At 36.7% G+C, this 15630-nt stretch overlaps 2 protein-coding genes across 2 annotated transcripts in view; one reads left to right on the top strand and one right to left on the bottom strand.

Annotated features, from left to right (window-relative positions):
- Positions 1–15630, bottom strand: part of B3GLCT (beta 3-glucosyltransferase) — a 389525-nt gene that overhangs the window by 125519 nt on the left and 248376 nt on the right. The gene's annotated exons all lie outside the window — the stretch shown is intronic.
- The window catches only part of HMGB1 (high mobility group box 1), a 979364-nt gene continuing 968304 nt past the window's right edge, over positions 4571–15630 (top strand). Inside the window, exon 1 of the mRNA XM_050766938.1 lies at positions 4571–4580. The gene's annotated coding sequence lies outside the window, so the exon portion shown is untranslated. The remainder of the gene's footprint in view (positions 4581–15630) is intronic.

Raw genomic sequence — 15630 nt, 5'->3', positions numbered from 1 at the left:
CTCTTTCATTTCTGATTCAAGGATCTCTTTCTGCACTTTTTGTAGGGAAGGTCTACTAATAATAAATTTCCTTAGCTTTTGTTTATTAGGAATGTCTTAATTCCTCCTTTTTTTTTTTTTTTTAGAAATGGGATATCACTATATTGCCCAGGCTGGAGTGCAATGGCTATTCACAGGCATGATCACAGCACCATACAGCCTGAAACTCCTGGCTTCAAATGATCTTCCTATCTCAGCCTCTTGAGTAGCTGGGACTACAGGCACATGCCACTGCACTCAGCTCTCCTTCATTTCCGAATGTCAGTTTTGACAGATGTAGAATTCTCAGTTGACAGGATTATTTTCTTCTGGCACTTTAAAAATGTCATCCCACTCTCTTCTGGCCTTCATGATTTTTGATGAAAAATCTGCTAGATCAATGCTCTCTGGGATGTCATGAGTTGTTTTGTCATACATTTTGGAAGATTATCTCTTTGTCTTTGTCTTTCAACAATTTCATTATGTGTCTCTGTGTGGTTCTCTTTACAGTTATCCTTCTGGAATTTTCTGAGATTCCCAAATATGTGATTTTATGTCTTTTATCAAATTTGGGAAGTTTTCAGCCATTATTTCTTCTCTGCCACTTTCTCTTCTTTCCTGAGATTTTCATTATGAGTATATGAAAATGCTTGATGGTTTCCCACAGGCTTCTCAGGTCTTATTTTTCTTCATTTTTTTTTCTTTTTGCTTCTCAGACTGGGTAATTTAAGTTGATCTATCTTCAAATTTCCTGGTTCATTCTTCTGCCTGCTCAGATATGCTACTGAAACACTCTAGTTGGTTTTTCACATCGGTTATTATATTTTTCAGCTCCAGAATTCTGTTTGGTTCCTTTTTATAATGTCTATTTCTTTTCTTTACTGATTTTTATTTTTTCATACATGGTTTTTCTGGATTTATTTAGTTCATTGTTGACAGTTTTCTTTAGTTTTTCTAGTATATTTAAGACAGTTGACTTAAAGTCTTTTTCTACTAAGTACAGCATCTGTGCTTCCTCAGGGACCCACTTTCTACTGAGCAGATTTTAGCTATGGTTCTCTCTCCGATTTTCTTGTCTCTCCAGATTTCAGGGTGGTAGTTTTCTCTGTCACCGCAATCCTCTCATGAGTCCAAGAAAAGTAACTGATTTTCAGTTTGCTTAGTTTTTCTATTGTAAGAATGAAAATAGTAACTTCTAAGTTCCTTATGGGGCTGAAGTTGGATTTTTTTTCCATTTTTTTTTTTTTCCTTTTTTTTTTTTTTTGTTTCTTTGTTTTAATTTCCTTGTTTTCCTGCTATTTAAAAATACTTGTGAATTTCATTTTCATTTATTAAATTATTTGGACTGCATCCTTTTATATCACTTTTTCTAGTTGTTTCTCTAAATATTACATTATATATACATAACATGATGATATGGTTTGGCTGTGTCCCCATCCAAATCTCAACTTGAATTGTATCTCCCAGAATTCCCACGTGTTGTGGGAGGGACCCAGGGAGAGGTAATTGAATCATGGTCTTTCCCGTGCTATTCTCACGATAGTGAATAAGTCTCATGAGATCTGATGGGTTTATCAGGGGTTTCCACTTTTGCTTCTTTTTCATTTTTCTCTTGTTGTCACCATGTAAGAAGTACCTTTTACCTCCCACCATGATTCTGAGGCCTCCCCAGTCATATGAAGCTGTAAGTCCAATTAAACCTCTTTTTGTTCCCAGTTTCAGGTATGTTTTTATCAGCAGTGTGAAAACAAACTAATGCACATGGTATATGTAATATATTTTATATATATATATAATGTATTTTACGCACACACACACACACACCAAATTTTCTAATGTTTTGTATTTGATATTTTGTTATCCTATTCCTGGATGGACTGCTCCTCTCAGGGCTAATAAATTCCTAGAAATAAAAGATGACTGGTCTGTGAATGCACCTTTCATATACAAACTAACCAACCCAAAGCTCAAATTTCCAGTGATCTTCTTTATCTAGTAGTTACATCTACAGCTATATCTATCCATCTGCCATAATCACTTCAGGGCCAGGTACCAGACAAATCAGTACCCTACACCCTAAAGCCCACTGAAATTATTCAAACTAGCCAACCCTAACCCTGTTTATCCTGTCTTGCCTTGCCTTTCCCACAAAGAAAACACAAGAGTCTCTTGCCCACATTTTCCCCTTGCTCCCTCTGCCTCCTGGCCAACACTGGCCCTTCCCTGTATGGCCTCCCTGTGTCATGTCATGCCTCCTGTTTCTAGGAATCTATGAGTATAAAACTTTTGCCTTCATAAAAGTCTTTTTCATGTCTGTGTGTCTTGCCACACCTGATTAAAACAAATCCCAGTACCACAAAAACAGTCTACTAGTGTGACTTCACCAAATAGTATGAAGTTAGAAAACCTACCTCCCTTTACATACCATTCCTATTTATATTCTCATTGTCTTAAGTATTTCGTCTGCATACATTTAATGACAACCAGACATTATTATAACTTTTGCTTCAACCATCAAACATAATTTAGAAAACCTAATAGGAGAAGGAAAATGTTTTGAAATTACCCTTATATTTACTCTATTATTCTTTCTTTCTGATATGCCAAAAAATGTTCTTCTATTATTATTTCTTTCTATTTAAAGAACTCCCTTCAGCCAATCTTTCAGGGTAGTTCTTTTGGCAACAAATCCTTCTAGTTTTTCTTTATCTAATACTATCTTAATTTCCCCTTCATTCCTGAATGATATTTTTGCTGGTTGTGGGATTTTGCGTTGGCAGCTCTTTCAGCACTTGAGAAATGTGCCACTTCCTTCTGTCTGTCATAATTTTTAGTAAGAAATCTGCAGTCATTCAAATTCTTTTTCTTCTCGAGATAAGCAGTCATTTCTTTCTTGCTGCTTTCAAGATTTTTGTCTTTAGTTTTCAGAAAATTGACTATGTCTTGGTTTATGATTATTTGGGTTTATACTACTTTATATTTATTCAGCTTGTTGAATCTATAGTTTGTCTTTTGCCAAATCTGGGGAGTTTCCATGCACTATTTCCTCAGGTGCTTTTTTGGTCTTGTCTTCTTTCCCCTCTCCTTCTAGTAGTCCTATGACACAAATGTTTGAGCTTTCGTTATAATCTTACAGAAGTAAGGCTCTAATCATTCCTCTTCCAGCCTACTTTATCTCTCTTGTTAAAAGTGGATAATTTATATTGGTCTACCTTGAAGTTCACAGATTCTTTCCTGTTTCCTTCATTCTGATTTTGAGCCTGTTTATTAAGTTTTAAATTTTAGTTGTATTTTTCAGTTCTTAATTTTCTATTTGGTTCTTTTTCATATCTTTTTTTTCTTTAGTAAGACATTCTGTTTTTTCATTTGTTTCAAGCATGCTTATGATTACTCATGGAAGCATTTTTTAAAGTTATACTTTAAGTTCTGGAGTACATGTGCAGAACATGCAGGTTTGTTACATGTGCCATGGTGGTTTGCTGCACCTATCAACCTGTCATCTACATTAGGTATTTCTCCTAATGCTATCCCTCCCCTAGTCCCTGACCCCACAACAGGCCCTGGTGTGTGATATTCCCCTCCCTGTGTCCATGTGTTCCCATTGTTCAACTTCCACTTATGAGTGAGAACATGTGGTGTTTGGTTTTCTGTTCTTGTGTTAGTTTGCTGAGAATGATGGTTTCCAGCTTCATCCATGGCCCTGCAAAGGACATGAACTCATCCTTTTTTATGATTGCATAGTTCTGTGGTGTATATGTGCCACATTTTCTTTATCCAGACTATCATTGATGGGTATTTGCGTTGGTTCCAAGTCTTTGCTATTGTGAACAGTGCCACAATAAACATACATGTGCATGTGTCTTTATAGTAAAATGATTCATAATCCTTTGGGTATATACCCAGTGATGAGATTTCTGGGTCAAATGGTGTTTCTAGTTCTAGATCCTTGAGGAATTGCCATACTGACTATGGAAGCATTTTTATAATGGCTGCTGTAAAGATTTGTACAAGATCATTCCAATATTTCTGTTATCTTGATGTTTATGTGTATTTTCTTTTTTATTCCAGTTTACATTCCCTTGTTCTTTGTGTGATGTACTAGTGATGCTTCTATTTAAATCTGGACATTTTGAGTATTATATCAAGAGATTTTGAATTTTTATAAGTCTTCTGTTTTAGGTGACCGTCTCTGACACTATATTGGAAAGAGAAGAGGGAAGGATAGTCCTGCTGCACTACTTCTAGGCAGAGTAGAAGTCCAGGTTCCCCACTGGGGCTCTGTTAACACCCAAAGGGGTGAGGGTCTCCTTCATTACTGCTGGCAAGAGGAGGGAGCTCCCACTCCCTGGAAGGTCTCTGCTGATACTACCCTGACTGGGAAAACTGGGAGTGCCTTGTTCCTGCCCTCTACTGACATCACTTGGGTGTGGTGGGCAAGGGTGAACCGTCTCAGTCTTCACTAGGTCTCCTTTTACACTACCTCTATATGTAGGGGAAGAAAGCATCATTATTGCTAGGTGGAGACAGAAGTCAGTCTCCTCACTGCTGCCGTGAGTGGGGGGATGTCTTCATCAACATCCAGTAGGAATAAAGTCCCAGTTTTCTGCTTAGCTTGCTCTAACACCACCCCACAGCAGGAGCTTAGAGCACCTCACTACAGCATGACAAGGGTGGAAGTCTAGGCTCCCCACTGCCTTTCTGGTATAGGCGGGAGTGGGGCCACTGTTCTTTCTGTGGTTTTTGGCTGGAGTACAGCAGCTCCTGCCTAAAAGGTTTTGATAATGCTAGGCTGCTTTTTCCTTCTCCTTTGGCTTGAGAGAGTGGGCTTTTGGGGGGGCCTTTTCTTGTCTGCATTATTGGTGCTTCTGGGTTGCCATCTTCTTTAGCTCCAAGTCTGGGATATGTGATGAAAAAAAAAAATCCATGAAACTTATCTCTGTTTTATTCCTTTGGTCACCAAGTTTCTAGGTGGATGCCTCATCTCTCTACTTCTCAGAGTCTTACATTTAGTTTTATATATAATATAGAGGGTTTTTAGCTGTACTTAGGAGGAATAAGGAAAAGTACATATTCTATTTTCCCCAAAGCAGAAGTAATTATCTCATTTTTTAAACATGTAAATCACTTACTCTTTGGAATTCATCCTTCTAAGTAGACAATATGAGTCCAACTTTAGTTTATTCCAGATGGCCACCTAGTTATACAGAATTCATTTATGAGAAGTTTGTATTTTCCTCATTGGTTCAAGATACTTTTTAATACTTACTACATTTGAGTGTATTTCTGGACTTTCTATTCATTTTCATTGAGCTATCCCTTCATGCACTGGTACCATACTTTTAAATATTGGGTAATTATAATATTTATAATATGTTTTGAATCTTATAGACAGCCTTCTTAATTTCTTTTTCATATAAACTTTAGAATCAACTTCAGTAGCTCCAGAAAAACACTATTCTCTGTCTTTGGATACATTAATTTAAGAAGATTTGAAATATTTTGATGATGAATCTTCTTTCTCTTTTATCACTTTTAATAAGTGTATTTTCTTTCCAAAATTTACTTTCTCAACTGACATTTCCTGCCTCAGCCATAATCTATTCTAGTTTTGTGACCCGGCATCAAATATTTTGCTTTTCCATTTTGTTCACTCTGAGGAGAATGCTGACCTTACAGGCATAGCTTTAGAAGGTTGGGTCTGTTTTCTCTGTTATATAAGTGCATTTTTAAATTTAAAATTCAGAGTTTATTTTTCAAATAAATGTTTATTCTTCCCATTAAATGTTAAGAGACTTCTCTACTTGAAAGCCTAGCTTGTGTTTTATAAATTTAGTTTGAAATCTTAGAGAAGTATTTGTCATTCAAATAGCTATTAATCAATTGAGAAATAACTTTTTGAAAGCAGAGGCTGTGTGTTATTCACTGTTTTCTCTCTAGAGCCAGGCACAGTACGCAGAAATTCCATAAATATTTCAGGAGATGGGTTGAATACTAATATATGTACAAAGTAAATGATGAATTCATGTAGATAATAAACACCAGAAGAGAGAAGCCATTTCAAGCAGCAATTTTTATGGTGAAATTTTACCAACAAGGTGGAATTTGAGCTCTGCTTTAAAGAATGAGTTAAAGTTATAGAGGCAAAGATGAAGAGGAAGATAACTTTATTTGGATGTAGTGTGAGTAAAGGTACAAACACAGAAATGCACTAGACATTTTGAAACCATTAGTAGTCAGAAATAGGCTTATGAAGACAAGTAAATGAAAATAAAGTCATAAATTCATGTTGCAGCAAACCAGAGAGTTGTACTTTATTCTGTGTGCAATGGGGATCTACTGTAGGCTTTTAGAATGTGCTTCTTAATGCATAAACACTATAGGAACTTTATATGATTAAAGGTACTTTCTTCTAAAAAAAAAATTGTAACAAAAATTAAAAATAAATTTAAAATGGCAGTTACATTTGGGACCAGCTTTTATTTCATTGCTGCTCTAGTGTTTTTTAAAAAAACAAATGTAGTTTTTTGGTCTTATTGGATCCTATTATGGATAATGTCCTGTGGAAACAAAATAAACAAAAAAGGTAATGTTGTAAAATTTAAAAAGACCACCCTCATGGATATGTATATGCAAACATATTAAAGACTGAACAAAGTCTGTTCAATATTCTGTCCTAAAGTTAATATATTATTATTATTTAATCAAACAGAGATTTATTTTTCTCATATAACGAGAGATCTGGAGAAAGGTAGTGGAAAACTAGAATGGACTTCTACAATGCTGTCAGGGACCCAAAAGCTTTCTAGCTTTCTGCTTTCTAGACATCTTTCTATCCTTCTATATCCATTCTCTTCTTCCACTAGTAGTATAATTTTTTTGGTGATAAGTTTAATATTTTATATGTATGTGTATATATATATATATTTAATTTCAATATCTTTAGAGTATGAGAGTGGCTTTTGATTACATGAATGAATTAGATAGTGGAGAAGTCTGGGGTTTGAATGTACCCATCACCTGAATAGTGTACACTGTACTCAACAGGTAGTTCTTCATCCCTCACCCCCCTCCCATCCTCCTCCCTTCTGAGTCCTCAGTGTCCATTATACCAGTATTCCTTTGCATACCCATAGCTCACTTCCCACTTAAAAGTGAGAAGAATATGCAGTATTTGGTTTTCTGTTTCTAAGTTACTTCACTTAGAACAATGGCCTCCAGTTCCATCCAAGTTGCTGCAAAAGACATTATTTTGTTCTTTTATATGGCAGAGTAGTATTCAACGGGGTGTACATATATATCACATTTTCCTTTTTTTTTTTTTTTTTTTTGAGACGGAGTCTCACTCTGTCACCCAGGCTGGAGTGCAGTGGCATAGTCTCAGCTCACTTCAACCTCCGCCTCTGGGTTCAAGCAATTCTCCCGTCTCAGCTTCCCTAGTAGTTGGGACTACAGGTGCATGCCATGACAGCTGGCTAATTTTTATATTTTTAGTAGAAACGGGGTTTCACCATGTTGGCCAGGATGGTCTCGAACTCCTGATCTCAGGTGATCCACCCACCTCGGCCTCCCAAAGTGCTGGGATTACAGGCATGAGCCACCATGCCCGGCCATATATCACATTTTCTTTATCCACTCAGTGGTTGATGGGTATTTAGTATGGAACCAGCATACTAAAGGTGATGTATTATTAAAGAAGTAATAACCTTTTTAATTATTTGAAAATTAACCAGCCTCTCCACTCTACTTAGAACAATATTTGAGAAACAACATAAATTGGTGGTTAGAATCTTGGACTCGTTCTCTGACTGGGTCTAAACCCCATCTCTGCCATGTATTAGCCATACAATCATGAATAAAGTATTTAAATTATTTAACAGCAATTATTCATCCAAGAAAATGGCATTAGTAATTGTGTTAGTTTTATATTACTGCATAATACATAAATTATCACAAACAAGTAGCTTAAAGCAGCACATGTTTATTATGTCACAAATTTTGTGGATCATGAGTCTGGCCATTATTTAGCTGGGTACCCATCTTATGGCTTCAAAAGCCTGCAGTCAAGGTGTAGGTCAGAGCTGCAGCCTCATCTGAGGCTCAAATGGGAAGTTATCTACGTTTGTTAGCATAATTCAGTTTCCTGTAGTTGTAAAGCTAAAGACTGCAGTTTTTGTTTTGTTTTTGCTTTTGCTGCCTATCACGAGATCACCCTCAGTTCCTTACCCAAAATAGGCAGCTCAAAACAAGGTAACTTACTTCTTCAAAGCCAGGAAGAGAGTGAGAGAAAAATCCATCAGGGTAGACAGTAAAGTCGTATATGACATAATTGTGTACACAAAATTACATATATCTCACCAACTTTGTCTTAGTTCATTGGTTAGAAGCAAGTCACAGATCCCACCCACACTCCAAGGGAAGGAATCACACAAGCCAGGAGTGGTCGAGGGGGGCACCTACAGGAGCCTATCTGCCACACCAGTGATAGCTACTGGGTTTTTAGGGAGGGAAAATATCAATACTTCCATCTCCCTGCATGTATTCTAAGTCAGTTTCTTTTTCTTTTTGAGACGGAGTCTCACTCTGTTGCCCAGGCTGGAGTGCAGTGGCACAATCTCAGCTCATAGCAACCTCCGCCTCCTGGTTCAAGCAATTCTCTTGCCTCAGCCTCCCGAGCAGCTGGGATTACAGGCATCTGCCACCATGCCTGGCTAATTTTGTATTGTTAGTAGAGATGGAGTTTCACCGTGTTGGCCACACTGGTCTCGAACTCCTGACCTCAGGTAATCCACCCATCTCGGCCTTTCAGAGTGCTGGGATTACAGGTGTGAGCCACCCCGCAAGCCCAGTTTGTTATTTTCACAAGATATAATAGTTAGAAGTGCTGAAAGTAAAATATCATCTTAGTTAAGGACAAGCTTCAAGACTTAACTCTTCAGCCAAAGGGTTTTTCAATATTCCTTTACCCGCCCCTTCCACTGTCACCGTAAGTAAATTTTCCCAGAAACAGAACTGGATATGAGAAGGCCATCATGGCAGTCACTAGTCACTTAAAGTGAGGCAGAGCAAGAAAATATGGATCTTGGTGTTTTAACCCATCAGATGTTTTGATGTTTCAACTCATTAGCATTGTGGCATTTCAACCCATCAGGCTTACCAATCAGGCCTATAGTTAATAGGTGTTGTGGCTATGTCCTCAAGCGCAAGGTCAGTCATTTTTCAGGAACTTCTGCTAACATCATCATGAATTTTGTTCCCTCATACCAACCACTGCTTTTTTGTATGTCTTCCTGGGATCACTTGCAGGCAGTTCAGCTTTTGTCTTGAATTGGGTCAACCCTAAGGCCATTCTATAATCTAAACTAAAAATGCATTCATTTTCATTTTCCAACGAAAATTTTGCCCGTATATATAATGTGTTTAAATGACAGAATAAAGATACTATAATAATGCAAGGTCAATAATTTTTGTAAAGCTCAAGATTGCATAATACAGGTTCCTTCACATTATTTTATTTCTGGAGAAATAAAGTAAAACAAAAATTGTGTTCCTATTTTTTTCTATAAGTTAAAGGCTCAAATTCTCTAATACAAAGAAATTAAAAGGCTGCAGGTCTGTCTTCCTCATTCCCTTATTTTGCACAGTGTCTGCCAATAGTTGAAATATCAGTCTCCTGGATGCTTTAGAGGTTCATTCAGCTTCTTCAGCATGAGTTGTTGTTAGAAGGAATAAATGTAAGTTGTTTGGGGAAAGTAGAAAATTGAAGAAATAATATTTGAAAACTTTCTAAGCTTGATAAACATTCTGTAGCCACAAATCAATGAGTCCCAAGCAAAAGAAACTCAAAGAAAAGCATACAAAGATGCATTATAATGAAACTGCTGAATATCCATTATAAAGAGAAAATATTAAAAGTAGCTGAAGAACACATTACATTTAAAGGCACAAAGATAAGAATGGTAGCAGACTTCTGAGATTAGGTAGGTCAGAAGACAATGGAATGGCATCTTCAAAGTACTGAAAGAAAAAGAAAATCTGTCAGGCTATACATCTACGCCTAGCAAACATATTTTAAAAATGAAAGAGAAGATAAAAACTACATTAATAAGCAAAATTGAGAAAATTCATTATCAGAAGAATAAACTTCAAAAAATTAAAGAAATGTTCCAAGAAGAAAGAAAATAACCATATGGAAATTTATACTACACAAAAATGTAAAGCTGATTAGAAATAGTAAATATCTGGGTAAATTATTTTCTCATTTGCTAATCTCCTTAAAAGATAATGAATGGTTTTTAAAAATAACAATGTATTAAGGAGTATATATTTTATATATATATATGTAGATACAAATGTATGAAACAATAGAGCAAAGAGAGAAGGAAAAAGTATTTTATGCTATACACAAAGTTGTGCAATATTATTTGAATAGACAATGATAGCTGGCACGGTGGCTCACTCCTGTAATCCCAGCACTTTGGAAGGAGGAAGTGGTTGGATCACCTGAGGAAAGGAGGTTGAGACCAGGCTGACCAACGTGGTGAAACCCCGTCTCTACTAAAAATACAAAAAAATTAGCTAGGCATGGTGGCAAGCGCCTTAATCCCAGCTACTTGGGAGGCTGAGGCAGGAGACTTCCTTGAACCCAGGAGGCAGAGGTTGCAGTGAGCCAAGATCTGCGCCGTTGCATGCCAGCCTGGGCAACAGAGTGAGACTCCGTCTCAAAAACAAAGAAAATAGACAATGGTAAGTTAAAGTCGTTTCTTGTAAACCCTAGAACAACAGTGCAAAACAAAACAAAGAAGTATAGCCAATAAGCTAATATTGGGGATAAATTGAATCATAAAAAAACCAAACACTCAACTAACAAAAAGTAAGTCAATAAGAGAGAGAGAGGAACAAACAATAATTTAAATTTGAAAAAACTAGAAAGATGATAAATTTAATCTAATTAATGATAATTAAACATAAGTTGTCTAAATCTCTCCTATCAAATATGATAACCACTAGATACATATGATTATTGAATATCTCATAAATGATTGGTCTAAATTACTGAATTTGGAAGACTTCACACAAAAAATGCAAAATATCTAATCAGTGATTTTATATTGATTACCTATTGAAATATTTTGTATGTATTGGGTTAAATAAAATATATACTTCAAATTCAACTTACTTTTCTTTTTACTTTTTTAAAGTGGATGCTCAAAATTTTAAATGTGCATATGTGGCTCACATTATATATATTTGTGAGAGCTCTGATTTAAATATTCCAGTTCAATTGCAACTGCCAGATGTGATGGAAAGCAACACCCAGCTATATGCTGTATACAAAAAGCCAGCTTTGAATGTAATGACATGGGGTAAAAGAGATGTTTTTAAAGTATGCCATGAGGTTGGTGAAAAATAATTGCTGCTGCAAAAGTAATTGCAGATTTTGTCACTAAAAGTAATTACTGTTGCATCAACCTAATAGTAGACACAGCTTTAATCCAAGATGTGAACCTCAAAATTATATGTACTGTTTCTTTCCAGATATTTTTAGACCCTTCATGTTTTAGATGTCTGAAATACAAAGTAACTTCCAAGTGTAAACATTACACTAAAGGTCAACAGATACAATACAACACACCAAGAGTCAGGAAAGTTTCGTAGTCGGCAAAATTTATTCTTTGGTGTCTTCCCAATTCCCTGCTGCTGTCTTCATGGGAATGATATTGAGGATGCTTTTCATTTCATGAACTCTCTGCTGCCAGCTTTTCTCCCTTCCTGCTCTCCTGTAATTGTGAACTAAATCCAGATAAAAGAAAGGTTTAAATTATTGCCTACATCCAATGACATATTTTACTAAGGGAATTTAAAATGCGTGTAGAAAAAATAAACTTCGGCATCAAGTGAATAAATCCAATCTTTCAATCACTAGAGGTTGAAGTACAGACTCCCTGAAAGGCCATACTTGGGAACAAAGGACTCCCCCTGCCATTCAAACAAAGCCATAGAGTTTAACTGATGAGAAAGTTAATGCTATGTCACTGTCATCAACAAATGCTTACCACCCAGTTCATAAAAGATTATTTTACTAGATTCCGTTCTCTGGACTGGTCACAACACATCTGTAGTGGCTTTTGGAAGGACACTGAAAACCAGAAGTATATCCAGAGGAAGGTCATCAGGATCCCAGGGGGACAGAAAGTGATTTCCATCAAGGAATATGGAAAAAGTTGGGAATGGTTAGCCTGGAAAAGTCTCAGGATGAAAATAATACTCCTCAAAAATGTAATGGATAATCACAGTAAATGAGAAAAGATTTACGCTGTGGTTTCAGAAAAAGCTGATGAGAATAAGATGTTGAAGAGGCAGCTATGAGCTGTCCATCAATGCAGTGAGAGAATGGAATGGGGTCTGCCTCACCGAATCATTCAGATAGCGGTGAATGCAGGAGAACCTGTCAGGGATGATAAAGAAGTAACGTGTGACTTGGGGAAATTGTAACAAGATGCCCTCTCAGAGATTTCCTTCAACAGTTATGATGCTATAAGTTCATGTCCTGTATGTTAATTTTGCCCCTAGAAGCAGCCACATTTTAAAGAGAAAAAATCCACTTTTTACATTTCTGTGAAACAAATTATTTTCAAATGTTACATGATACAGTTTTGCATCACAACAACGGGGATACATTTGGAGAAATCTGCCATTAGGTGATTTTGTCATTGTGTAGACATCATACACAGAGTGTACTTACACAAACCTAAATGGTATAGCCCACTATAGGCCATGGGGAGTAGCCTGCTGCTCCTAGGCTGCAAACCTGTTCAGCATGTTACTGCATTGAATACTGTGGGCAACCGTAAGGCAATGGTAAATATTTGTGTATCTAAATATATCCAAACATAGAAAAGGGGCAGTGAAAATATGGCATTATAATCTTATGGGACCACTATCACGTATACGGTCCATTGGCCAAAACATCATGAGGCACATGACTGTATATAGAATGCGTTTCTCCTATTTGTGTTTTAACATACTCTTCCTCTTTATAGGGTAGTCAACTGAACTTCTGCATAGTAATAAAAGATATTGTAATAAGTAATAAGACTTGTAGTCCATGCTCTTGTTGGGTATGGTGTTCAAGTTATGCAAATAGTATTATCTCAACATTTTAAAATAGAAGTAATGCTTATAATTCTGTTTTTTAAATAATCTCTTTTATGAGGAGGAAATAGGTCCCTTACTCTTCTGTGAACCAGCATATGCAGGCAATTGTAATACCAACTTCACTTCTGCCAGTAATATAGAAAACATCAGAGGGATGTCAAAATAATAGGAGTTAAGGCCACAGACAATTTTGACAACTTGTATCAGGCAATATATTCAGTATCATGCCTATGAGTAAACTGCTATATAACCTAATTATAAGATAAAGTAGACAAAATAAGGTTAAGTTATTGAGTACTGATTTGACATTAATAAAGAAAATGCTGGCTGTCACCATAGATGGTGGCTTTTCTCAGTAGTCTAGCAAACATTGTATATTTGACTGAATAGTGTTAGGACAGGAAGGCTTTCCCTTGATTTTTTAATGCAATGTTTTCCATATAAAAATGTGTTCTTGGGCCAGGCACAGTGGCTCACATCTGTAATCCCAACACTTTGGGAGGCCAGGATAGTGTATTACTTGAGCCAGCCTGGGCAACATGGCAAAACCCTGTCTCCACAAAAAAAAAAAAAGAAAGAAAGAAAAATAAGCCAGGCATGGTGGCGTGCACTTGTAGTCCCAGCTACTTGGGAGGCTGAGTGGGAGGATCACCTGATCCTGGGGAGGTTAAGGCTGCAGTGAGCCACGATAGTGCCACTGCACTCCAGCCTGGGTGACAGAGCAAGAACCTGTCTCAAATTAAAATAGTTAAAAATGTTTTCTTGGTTTGTGTAGACCTTGAGGTAAAAGTCTCCAAGCAAATCTAAGTGTTTAAATAAATAATATTCATATTGTTTAAAAATAGGTCTTCCAAGTATGTAGCAAGTTGTTATATTTTAGTTGCTTGCATTGTTCTTGCACCCAGAAGAATAAATGAGCTTTCCTCTATCTGGCAAGAAAAGCATTGTATGAAATAAAATGCAAATACAGAGTTCTGATTTCATCATGACGTTATAATCTCATTATGTCTGTGTGAATAATATTTACTCATCTGTCAATTTCACAATCTCTAGAAGCTGTTACTACTACTTGCTCTCTTAGCTGTGGGCTGAGTCTTATCTTTTTAGCTGAGAGATAAGACACGTTATAAAAATCTGTGAATACATACTGTTCATGGAAGACTGCTAACAGTTCCTTAAAATTTGATCTTCCTTTCTTCCATATTAATTCAGTTTAAGCTGAGCCACGGCCACCTAGCTACAGACTGTGTTTCTCAGCTTTCCATAAGTGAATAACTCCCATAGGGCTGGCTTCTCACGGATGAATTCTTTCAGCAGGCTGTTTTCTGATGCCTGGCGATGAAGTAGAGAGGACTCTGAGAAAATGACGTTTCTGTGCCCTTCTCTTGCTTCATAGACCTAGAGTCTCTTTTAAACTAGTACTGTGAGATTATATGCTCAATTTTCCTAAACAATATTTTAGATTGGAGGATATGAATGAAAGTGATACATGCTTCTTCTGTGTCACTTGCTTTAAAAAAAAAAAAAAAAAAAAGATCACTGGCCCTCCACACACCATGGACTAACACAGGAACTAGGCAGTGGCTCAACTCCCCCACACGGATGAAACTGATATCCTTGGGATGGTGAAGCAATAAAATGGAAGCAATGACCTGGGTCTCTGAGTGACCATGTGGAACAAAGTCACCCCAGTAGCAAGGATCTCTGATGAGCACTAGGGTTTAATATTTGCCAATCCTTTGTCTCTTCAAACAATAGAGTAGGCAGGAGCTTTGCGTCTGCACAATGGCTGCTGACTATCAACAGAAGATAGAGAAACAGTTCTCTTGTTTGGTCAACTATCAATACAACTCTCAGCCATGTGCCGAATGTAACCATAGTAGTTTACTTCAACATTACCACTGAAATCAGGGCTACTCGTGTGAATGATTTAGAATGTTAAGGTGCAGTCATTCTTCAGTCAGCAGACTACTTGCAGAATCCAAAGCTTAGGGGAAAACAAGTGGCTTCATTTGATATATCATTATCTCCCACAGAGGCATATATTTTTTAAAACTGCTATTCAAAAACTTACAACAAAAAGAATGTTGAAGTCAGAAATCAGAATCCCTGAATAAAAGATCCCATTTTTACTAGTTGGTCAACTATGGACATATCTACTAGTCTTTATGAATTCTAAAGTCCTCATGGGAATACTGACCCCTGCCTCTTCACAGACTTGAGATGCTCACCTGAGATAATTTGACTACAAATATATTTCCCTAGAAGATAAAGCACCTTATTGCAGTGCATACACAAAGAATAGAGTGGGGTGGGGGGCGGTGTTTCATCTGTTAGAGAGGAATATTTTATCACTGACATTGTTTAGAATTTCTAATGCATTGTGATAATGAAAAGCCAACTGCCTTTTAATCGGTTTTATTATTGTTTTTAAATTCTCTGCAGTTGATTATCTCC

This window comes from Macaca thibetana, chromosome 17 (assembly GCF_024542745.1).
Source record: "Macaca thibetana thibetana isolate TM-01 chromosome 17, ASM2454274v1, whole genome shotgun sequence".
Classification (NCBI taxonomy): domain Eukaryota; kingdom Metazoa; phylum Chordata; class Mammalia; order Primates; family Cercopithecidae; genus Macaca; species Macaca thibetana.
The sequence above is the reverse complement of the archived record's forward strand: the minus strand, read 5'-3'. Positions and strand labels throughout refer to the sequence as shown.